At 30.2% G+C, this 10,556-nt stretch overlaps 1 pseudogene; it reads left to right on the top strand.

The window, feature by feature from the left end:
• Positions 1-4,226: 4,226 nt before the first annotated feature.
• LOC132034747 (stemmadenine O-acetyltransferase-like) lies at positions 4,227-5,862 on the top strand (annotated as a pseudogene).
• The last annotated feature ends 4,694 nt before the right edge of the window (positions 5,863-10,556 follow it).

The raw sequence follows: 10,556 nt of genomic DNA, 5'->3' as shown, positions 1-10,556 counted from the left end.
AAGTTTAATATGATTTCAATTTGTGTGTTCCTTTACAATCATAGTGTAATCCCAAAAATTGTGTGTGCTGATTTAATTGGAATAGAAATCATATTTTGAAATTTATTCACAGAAAATATAAAAGAAAGTATTAATTTGTCACCATAAGCTTATATATAACGATTTCTTTGAGTGTTTGTTTGTGTTGTACTCTAATTAATATTCGAGTTGTTGTGATTCAAATTGTAAACTTTCAGCAATTACATTATAGTCACAATAACAAAAAATAAATAAATAAAATATATATATATACGTTTGATATGTGAAGATAATGAATTAATACTTTTAACATTAAATGAAAAAAAAAAAATAATTCCAAATTATGTACTTGGATTGAAAGCTCATCATTTGTCATATAAAAATTATTATACTTTTTTCATGTATATACTCAAAGTTTTGTTTTACTAATATTAATATGATTTTACAAAATAAAACTACTTTTGTTGAGTATATATATATATATATATGTATATATATATACACGGGAAGCAACAAAAAAAAAACACATTAGGTACTTGGATTGAAAGCTCTTTGTCATATAAATTATTTACATATCCAGATAAAACTATTTTTGTTGATAAATCATAATTCCGCCAAATTTAAGAAAATAGTTTTCAAAAATAAACCGCATAATTTAATACGGTTTCAACTTAAAAATATAAGAATCATATGTATGGATTCAATTTGAATTGAGATAACATTTTATCTCGAAAGACAAGACTCATTAATTGAAACGGAGACTCATTAAGTTTAACCAAATATCACATATAAAAATTGAAAATGTGATTTTTGGAAAAATGAACGACACTTATAGCACTTTTGTAGATTTCTTTTGTTCTCTTCTTTTGCCTTGAAGATAAGTAATTTTTAAATTATTATCATTATCTTTTGCGTTTCTTTGTCAGTATCTACATTCTAGACATCTTTTTATACTTTCTCATTTGCATATATCAGTTCGTGTTTCTCATAAATATTTTGTTTCATGTGAAATCTTTGCATATTAACAAGATATTTTATTGCGGATATTAAACATGTTGATGTCTTGAGATTCAGAAAACATACAGGAAAAGAAAGGGACTACTTCAAGCTCATGTATGTAAATAAAGTAAAACACGGAGTTGACACTGTAAGTCAAAAATAAAGTGAAAGACTGTAATCGATTTACATAATTCATTGGAGTATTACTTTTTGACAAAAAACCTACAAAACAAATTACATTTACGTGAATTGTTTTGGAGATGATTATAACTTTTTATGTTATTCACAAAATATTAACTAGCCATATAATTCGTTTCTTTCATTTCATAAACTTTTTGTTTTTTGTAAAAGATTTGGTAGAGAAAATAAAGCTATAGTTCTAATTATACTATTAAATTACACTATAAATAATAGAGTTCAACACAGTAAATCAAATGGGTTGTGGTAGAATTTCAAACTCGAACCCATAAAATTTAGATCTTGAATTTGCCGCAACTAAATATTAAATAATGTAATTAAAAAAAATATTTAAATTTATCGGGTGATTAATTGATCACTATATGATCACTCCCTTTAATTTCATTGCATTGAAAAACTGATAATATTGATGATCTCTAATATGCTCAAATTAATAAGTCAGGCTACAATTTAACATGATTAATATTATCCAATATTATTCGTGTGTTGCATTTGTGTTAACATCTGTTGAAAAGATAATGAATACAGATATTATTTCATACAAATAGAATCAATCCAAGATGACAAGATCGTATGGGAATTGATCTTGGATGTGATGCAACTGTGGTAGGTTCTAGAACGCCATAACTCATACAATGCATATTATACAAAATAAAATGACATGGCATATTTCAATCTACCATATGCAATGCATTACAAGGCATTCGTTGTAGTGTATTCATATTCGTCTGAAGAATAAAGGTTAAGCAGATAATGGTTTAATAGAAGATATTGGGCCTAAATATTAGATACTCACATATGACTAATATAGCAATTGTTATTTCTTTCTCTAGAAAAAAAAAATATTGAACGAAAATGAAGTATAAACAGATAGAAATTAAATATATATCGTGTATAAATAAAGAAGTAAATAAATGATAAAATAGTCAACTATATACGACATTATTTTAGCTATTGTTGAATATGCCTATGAAACATAACTTGATAGGTTCAGTGCTTTTCAAACCTTAACTAAATTTTATATTGCCGCACAACGCGCGGGTTCTAATACTAATAAATAGCAAATTCAAAGGTAATTTGAAAGAGCAAATCATTTTGGTTAAACCAACCAGATAGTTACAATGTAACTAAGTATTACAAAATTCATTACATTATCCCTTATATATAGTATTAATATTGTGGGAATTAAGATTTCATGTGATGAATGTAATTATTAGACTTTGATGAGAAAAGGGTAGATGTTGAGATAAGAAACCCCCGAAGAAAAGAGAGGAGCGACGTTAAAGTTTTGACATGTAACTATATACTATACTAAATGAGACAGAGACATGCGGCCATATTTAGCACATGCAGTTCAATGTAATGCTTGTTTAGCCTATGCTTTGGATGAACATCTAAATGTTCATGATAATAAGAACGGGGGAAGACGAGTGTTCTCGAAGAGAAAATTGCGATGAGTGGTCTACTTCGGGCCGATGACATCATATGCTCTACTAGAATAGATTTTGCGGAAAACAAGCTATATGCGATTTTGGTTGGCCTTTCGCCCCTAGCCACAAGGCAATGAGGCATCCCCGTATTTTTAATGAGGTCCTATCGATTAGTATTATACAAAGAAATTAATTATAGGCACTAATATAATTAGATATGCTCTTTATAGACAATTAACATTTTGAAGTTCGATTGTTAAGTTTTTGCTTAATACATACTTTGTTCTCCCAACTTGTAACAAAATCCCTTTGACGCATTTTTTTTATGCATACCGAACCTTTTCTCAAGTGTATCTGATAGTACACACAACTTTGGTATAGGCTAGTTTTTTCGAGCAAGTGTATATCACACTAATGAAGCTATGACACGTGTTATTAACTATAAAAATAACAAAGTACTTAAAATTATAAGAAATCTGGAGGGAGATTTTTGAAATTATCTCTAAATTCAAATCAATGATGTTTTTATTTTTACTCTCTATAATACAGGTCATCATCACAGAAACTTTCAACTATATGGGATTTGTAAATATTTGAAATATCAGAACCTTTTGTCTCTGAAGGCAAAAACACAAAGGAAATGATGATGTAGAAATTAAGTCAAGTTGTATTATTTCTTTGATGTATCAATGAAGATCTCCAGCATTAAAGATTTGACCAGCTTTATTACTATACTTTAAAGCTAATATATATATATTGAAATTAAAATTAAAAGATAGAAACGTGAAAAGCATGGCATGATAAAACATGTAACAAACAAAGTTATGCATGTTCCTTCCATATCTTCCAGTATCACAGGTTTCAAACTTCTATTAGAGGCAAAAGATATGCAAATCATCTCTTTATTATTTCCTTATAAAATCAACTAAAATATACTCCGTAATTCGCAATTCTCAAGTGTCATTTGTTTAATATGTATATGATCACGTTGAGACTTGAGAGGAAGAAATGAGATATATACATTAATGATGTAAAGAGAATTACACTATTTGTGTATTTATACAAACTATATACCAAGTGATATAATTTTTATGTTATTAAATGGCGAAGAATATTGACTTAATTACCACAACAAAGTGTCGTCTTTTAAATTGTTACTTTGATAAACATTGTGTTCTCGTGAAGGAACTTCGTGATTTTCTTAAATTTAAATCATGTGATGATGATGATTAAAGGTCACATGGAATTTTATAAGGCGTAAATATAAGTATTTTTTTATTTTTATAGTTAATGACACATGTCACAACTTTATTGATGTGTGACATACACTAGCTTGAAAAAAGGGGGTCAAATACCAAAGCAGTTTGTATTAGTAGGCGTACAGACATAAAAAAGAAATGATAAAAATAAATAGTATTTGAAGTTAAGTTAAAAAAGTGTATTCGAAAATTAAAGTTATATATTCGGAACTTGTGATATAAAAATTAAAAATTCAGAGTCAACTTGCATTCAAGCATTTTCTGTACTGTTATAAAGCCATGCATTGCCAGCTTACAATAGATATGTAGCATGCAAAAAAACATGGAAAAAAAGATAGAGATAATATCAAAACAGTTGATTAAACCAGCAATTTGTCATGTTGAATCCTTCAATTTATCTGCTATAGATCAGCTTGCCCCTCCTACTCATTATCCAATTTTTCTATACTATCCAAATGATCAAGAATCAACTAATTTATCAACTAGATCCCTACAACTAAAAAGTTCCTTGTCTAAAATTCTTGCTGATTTTTATCCATTTGCCGGCAGATTAATCAATAACAACAGTTCAATCAGTTGCAATAGTCATAAAGATGACGATATTGGAGTATTGTTTATTGAAGCTTTTGCACGTAACTACAACCTCCAAGAAATTCTGTTATGCATTAACACAAGCAGATTAGGACAATTTGTCCCACAAATGGATTCACCATTGAAAAATCATTTGCTTATTGTTCAAGTCACACTCTTTGAGTGTGGAGGCATGATTCTAGGTTGTTGGGTTTCTCACAAGTTGTCCGATGCTACGTCTATTTGCACTTTCATCAATAATTGGGCAGCCACGGCTCGAGGTGCTAATAATTCGAATTCTTTGACCCCTGATTTTAAAACAGGGGTCAAAGTCTTCCCACCAACCAAACAACCGTCGCGATTGCCCTTCGCGAGTTTTGTTGGCGGTCAAGAGGAGCAAACCGTTACAAAGGTATTCTCGTTTGATGGGCCTAGCATCGCGGATCTCAAGTCTAAAGCTCTAAGTAAGGATGTACCAGCCCCCACGCGTGTTGAAGCAGTGTCAGCTCTGATATGGAAATGCGCTAGTAGTACCACATATTCCCCTGCAAGCTCATTATCCTATTTATCACATGCGGTGAACTTGAGGAAATGGTCCGTTCCAGCTTCATTTCCCGACGAAATCATGGGAAATTTCATCGCGTTCTATTGGGCGAATAAAGGCGAAAACGACAAAGACTTGTCGAAATTGGTGGCAATACTAAGAAAAGGTTTATTTCAATTCCATAACACTTGTACTAGGAATTTAATCTCTGGCCCAATTCTTGAAAATTGGAAGATGCATGAAGATTTGATAACAAGAAGTGACATAGAATTGTATGTTTTTAGTAGTTGGTGTGGGATGCCATTTTATGATGCAGATTTTGGATGGGGTAAACCTGTTTGGTTTAGCATGAAGGAATTTGTGTACAAGAATATCATCATACTGATGGATTCTAAAAATGGTGGAATAGAAGCTTGGAAGCAAAACACATGGAACAATTTGAACAACATCCTGATTTACTAAAATTTGCCAGCATCAAAAATTAAAAATTTCATATCCAAATGAGTTCGGATCGGCTACATGAATCCTCGCTGGTCATGTTCAAATATATGTCTTACAACTTATTTAGATAATTGTTACATATTGTTCAATAATGTAGCATATATATTATATTGTATTGTATTGTTTTGATGAATAAAACGTTTGAACAAATTGTCTCATTTCTCGTTGTTGCATAATGTCACACAACAACTGAAGGATAAACCTATAATATTATTATAAAAAGAAATAGGATATTGGGTAGAGCTATTATTCAAAACAAAAAAAAAAAAGTTAGTAATAAAAAACACACCTAAACAATCACTTTTATTCGCGAGTTTCATACCTCAAATGTCCATTAATTTATGTCTTTTACCTCCCTAAATTATTACTCTTTTTATATTAAAACACACCTCGATGCAGAGTTGGCCAACCAACATTGTTGCCTTTACATGTCTAAGCTACAATACAGGTGTGTTTTAATACGAAAGGAGTGATAGTTTAGGTAAGTAACATGAAAAGGGATAGTTGAGATATGAAACTCGCGAAAGAGTTATAGTGTAAGTGTGGTTTTGACCATTAACTCTTAAAAAACCAAAAAAAAAAAAGGCAAGGCGAAGGATAAAATAGAATGTCTAAATAATAAGTTGAGTCAAAATGAGACAAAAAGAAGAAGACAACTACACACTCACTCGTGACATAAATTTGAAACTTTTCGTTGTTACATAATGATGGATTTAAAGATACGACAAAATCAACTTTAAGCAATATCATAATAAACATTGTCTTTAAAGTAACAATGCTATGCAATACAATAACTATCCCAACAAGCTATATAAATTATTGCCGTGTGATTCTCGTTGAAAGAATAAACATAAATAGGGTAATTTTATAGACCATCCTTTAGGTTTTACTTCGAAACACCAACCTCTCTCGTGATTTACAATGTTACGCTTACACCTTTTATTTTAATTTTCACACAATAATTTTTTTTTTAACTTGTTTATTTTTAATTTAAAAGAGTTATCATTTGAATAGTTTATTTTTTCTAATATTAAACTTTTTAATTAATTTTATTAAATTCCTTATGTAACAAAGCTTGGTAAATATACATATATTGAGAAAAAGAAGAAAGAGACTTGAGAAGATTTAGCAAAGAGGCCACTCTCAAGTCTTAATTTGCAATAAGGCCACTCGTTTTCTTTTTCATTTATTTTCCGGATAAGAGTTTAGAAAAGGGGGCATGGCGTACATTTCATAATTTTTAAAAGTTTGGATATTTTAACTTATCCGCTTAAGTCCCTTTCACTTCTCTTAAAAATAATCTTCTTGTCTAGAACTTTGTACCATGAAATTTTTTTCTACAGATCATATATTACAGAAATATTGTGGAAATTAAGATCTCATGTGATGAATGTAATTATTAGATGAGTATGAAAACTGTCAGTATGTTTAACTAAAATTCATATAATTTAATCGTAAATGCCAACCAACTGGTTTTGTGACATCAAGAATCACTCCTCCGTCTCAACTTATGTGGCATCGTTTGAATTTCGAGAGTCAAACAAATTTTTATTTGACTGTAGTTTTTTTCATATGCCTTACAAATATTTGTAATTATCAATTATTGTGACTCATAAAACTTTTTACGTTGTTTCCAAATATATAATTAATTTCATTTCAAAATATTTAAAGATTGCATGTCTTAATTTACGGTCGAAATCGAAAAATTTGATTTTGGAAATCTGAATTGTGTCATATAATTTGAGACAGAGGAAGTAATACATATACATATTAGTTGGTTTTTCATTAATGATTTGAATTAATATGTCCAAGATTTTGGATATCATATCACCCATGTCAACGTACAAACATCAGATATTAGATGAGTGTGGCCGGACTTGGCAAGCTATTGAACTTTTTGGTGCTTATCTTCATTTTTTTACATCTTTAATTAATACTGAGATAAATTAATTAGTCAATTTAGCTGAGAAATTCAACAGGATTGATAGATATTCCATAACCCTGAAATATTTTCTCCACATTAATATCCAAATTTATTAGTTAATTCCTGAATTTTCTTGTTTAATATTTAATTATAATAACTACAAAACAAACTATTGAAACTTTCTTATTTAGATAATTGCATTGTTTGATATAGTTTAATTATAGATCTTCGTGGAAATACTTGATCTTATTAACTTTATTACTTGTCGATCGTGTAACTGAGTTTTTTGCAAAAAATTTATGACGCCATTATTTAGATAATTCATGCTAGTTTAGGGGTGTGTTTGATATGGAGGAAAACTGAAAAATGTTTTTCAATTTTTCTATGTTTGGTTGGTCAAAATGTTTGGAATGCCCTTTGAAATTTTTGGTTTCTCAACTGCTTATCGTGCGTCAAGTTAAATTTCAAAGCCTACAAATGGACGAAAAAGATCTTCAAACATATATCGAACTTTATTGGAAGAAATTGCATATGTCGTGGTCATCAAGGAAATCAACCCAAAGAATAGGAGAAATAAACTTATCATTGTATGTTAATTTGATGTCACAATTCTAATCCTAAATTCCAAACGCATAAAGTTAATATCCTAGATCCGCCTTTGTGAAAATCCAGCAATAAATGAAAAAATTACATCCACTAATCAAGAACATGTTAAGACAACTGCTAAAAAAATCGGGATTTTCGACCAAAAATTTCGACCACACGAGGTCGAAAAGGCCTTTATTTCGACCAATTTTTCGACTACCCGCGTAGGTCGCTAATCGGTAGGTCGAAATTTTTTTTCGACCACGTGTGATCGAAATTTTTGACCACACGTGGCCGCAATCACATTCTACCGAATTTTAGGGAAAATTATTTTCGACCACATGTAGTCGAAAAATTATTTTTATATTAAATTATATATTTAACTTTTTCGACTACGTGTGGTCGAAAACATTATTTATATTTAAATATAATTTCGACCACATGTGGGCATTTTCGACCACATGTCGAAAACTGAATATTTTTTCCGATTTGCCTTTTTTTGACATCCCATCGCCAATTTTCAAATAACCAAATTCATCAACCAAAATTCATCCAATTCATCAACAACTCAACACAACAACCATAAACAATGTTCAAACATTTGAACACTTAAACATTGTCCATTCAAACACTTAAACATCATAAACTACGTTCAAACACTTAAACATCTTAAAATTAAAAGTACTTCTAGTTTTAAAACTACATTCAAACCCTTAAACATAATATACATATCCATTTAAACGTGAATTAGAATCCAAAAGCACATTAATCAAAAAGGTCAATGTTCGGTGTTAGAGACATGATCCGTATCCTCCCACTAGACTCATCGACAAGAGCATGATTTATGTAGACCAACGTTCTACCTTGGGAAGGTCGGGTTGGCTAGTCTGTGACCTACGAGCATCCTCAGGACACGGGGGAAGATTAAGTAAGCTATTAATCTGGGCTTGCATACCCAACATCCTAGCCTCCGAGGAATTAGTTCTATCGTACATCCAACTACGAGATTCCATCTACACAAATTGCAGAAAGTTTGAACTTGTTAAACCATATTTAATTTATATGATTAGTAAAAGAATTTTATTTCAAAGTATAACCTTCCTACTCCGTAAGTTGAAACTAGATAGATAAAGTACCTAAATTTTTTTAACTTTAATTAATAACTACATAATAACCACCCATGTATTAACAACTAGAAAAAACAAGACAAAAAATGACCAAAAAAGATCTAAAAAAACCCAAAAACGTTCCCAAAAAACAGTAGCCCCAAAAAACAAAAAAAAAAAACACTCCGAAAAAACAGTCCAAAAAATGACCAAAAACAGTCCCAAAATCTGAACCAAAAAAATGAACCAAAATACTCCCAAAAAAATGGACCAAAACAACCCAAAAACTTAGCTAATTGACAACTTAAACTTTGCTACTGAAATATACTTCTATTTTTTTCCATTGACATACAGATGATGGAGAATACGTATAACCAACTAGGGGAAAAAACAATTAGTAAAGAAGAGCTAATTAATTGTGTCTAAATCTACATAACCAAAGTAAACCAACAAAATAATGGTTGATCATGATTAGCACTATGTGGTTCATATAAGTTGTCTTGCCTTATTAAGGACTTAAACTATTGATATTACTTTAAAAAATATAATAGTTAAAAATAAATAAAGAGCACATAAAATAAATAAAGAGCACATAAATAAAGAACCAAAATAAAAAAGACATAGCACATAAATAAAGAATCAAAATGGTCCCAAAAAAGGGACCAAAACAGCCCAAAAAATAACATTCAATTTCAACTCAAAATCCAAAAAAAAAAAACATAAAATCAAAAACAAATATTGAACACTAAATAAAGTTATCAAATCTATAAATGTTAAGATTATTATGCATTGGTAAGTGTTCATGATATTGAAAAAAAAAACGTACTCGAAAATGCAAAGGCGCGCGCGCCGACGGCGGACTCCGGCGGTGGTCGGAAGGCATTTTGGGCTGGTGGTGTGGGTAGAGAGGAGAGAGAGAGAGGTCCAGAGAGAGAGGGAGAGAGAGGAAAGAGAGAGAAAAAACCTTAAGCATCAAATGAAAAGTAAAGACCGATCCTGTACATGCGTATAAATCGTTGGTCAATTTTCGACCACATGTGTTCGAAAATTGGTTTTTTTAATTTTTTTTAATTTTTAATTTAAACGTTTCCCATTTATTATTTATATAAAATTTAATTTCGACCACACGTGATCGAAATTATATTTTCATTTTAAAAAATCGACCGTGTAGTCGAAATCCTACCGAAAATAAAATAAAAATTAAATTCTTGATTTTTCAAAAAATGTGGTCGAAATTTTTTGGTCGAAAACGCCCTTTTTTTTTAGTAGTGGACCATCCTTAGTCTCATTTTACTTAGCATGTGATTACTTTTGTAGTAGCTTATTACGTACACATCGTTCAGCTATCAGTTATACATCATAAAAGATGAAAATTACTATGAGCTCTAGATTGTAATGTTTTGTTAATCTAATATTCAAGGA

The sequence above is a fragment of the Lycium ferocissimum genome, chromosome 10, assembly GCF_029784015.1.
Source record: "Lycium ferocissimum isolate CSIRO_LF1 chromosome 10, AGI_CSIRO_Lferr_CH_V1, whole genome shotgun sequence".
Classification (NCBI taxonomy): Eukaryota; Viridiplantae; Streptophyta; class Magnoliopsida; order Solanales; family Solanaceae; genus Lycium; species Lycium ferocissimum.
This window is presented reverse-complemented; position numbering and strand designations above follow the sequence as displayed.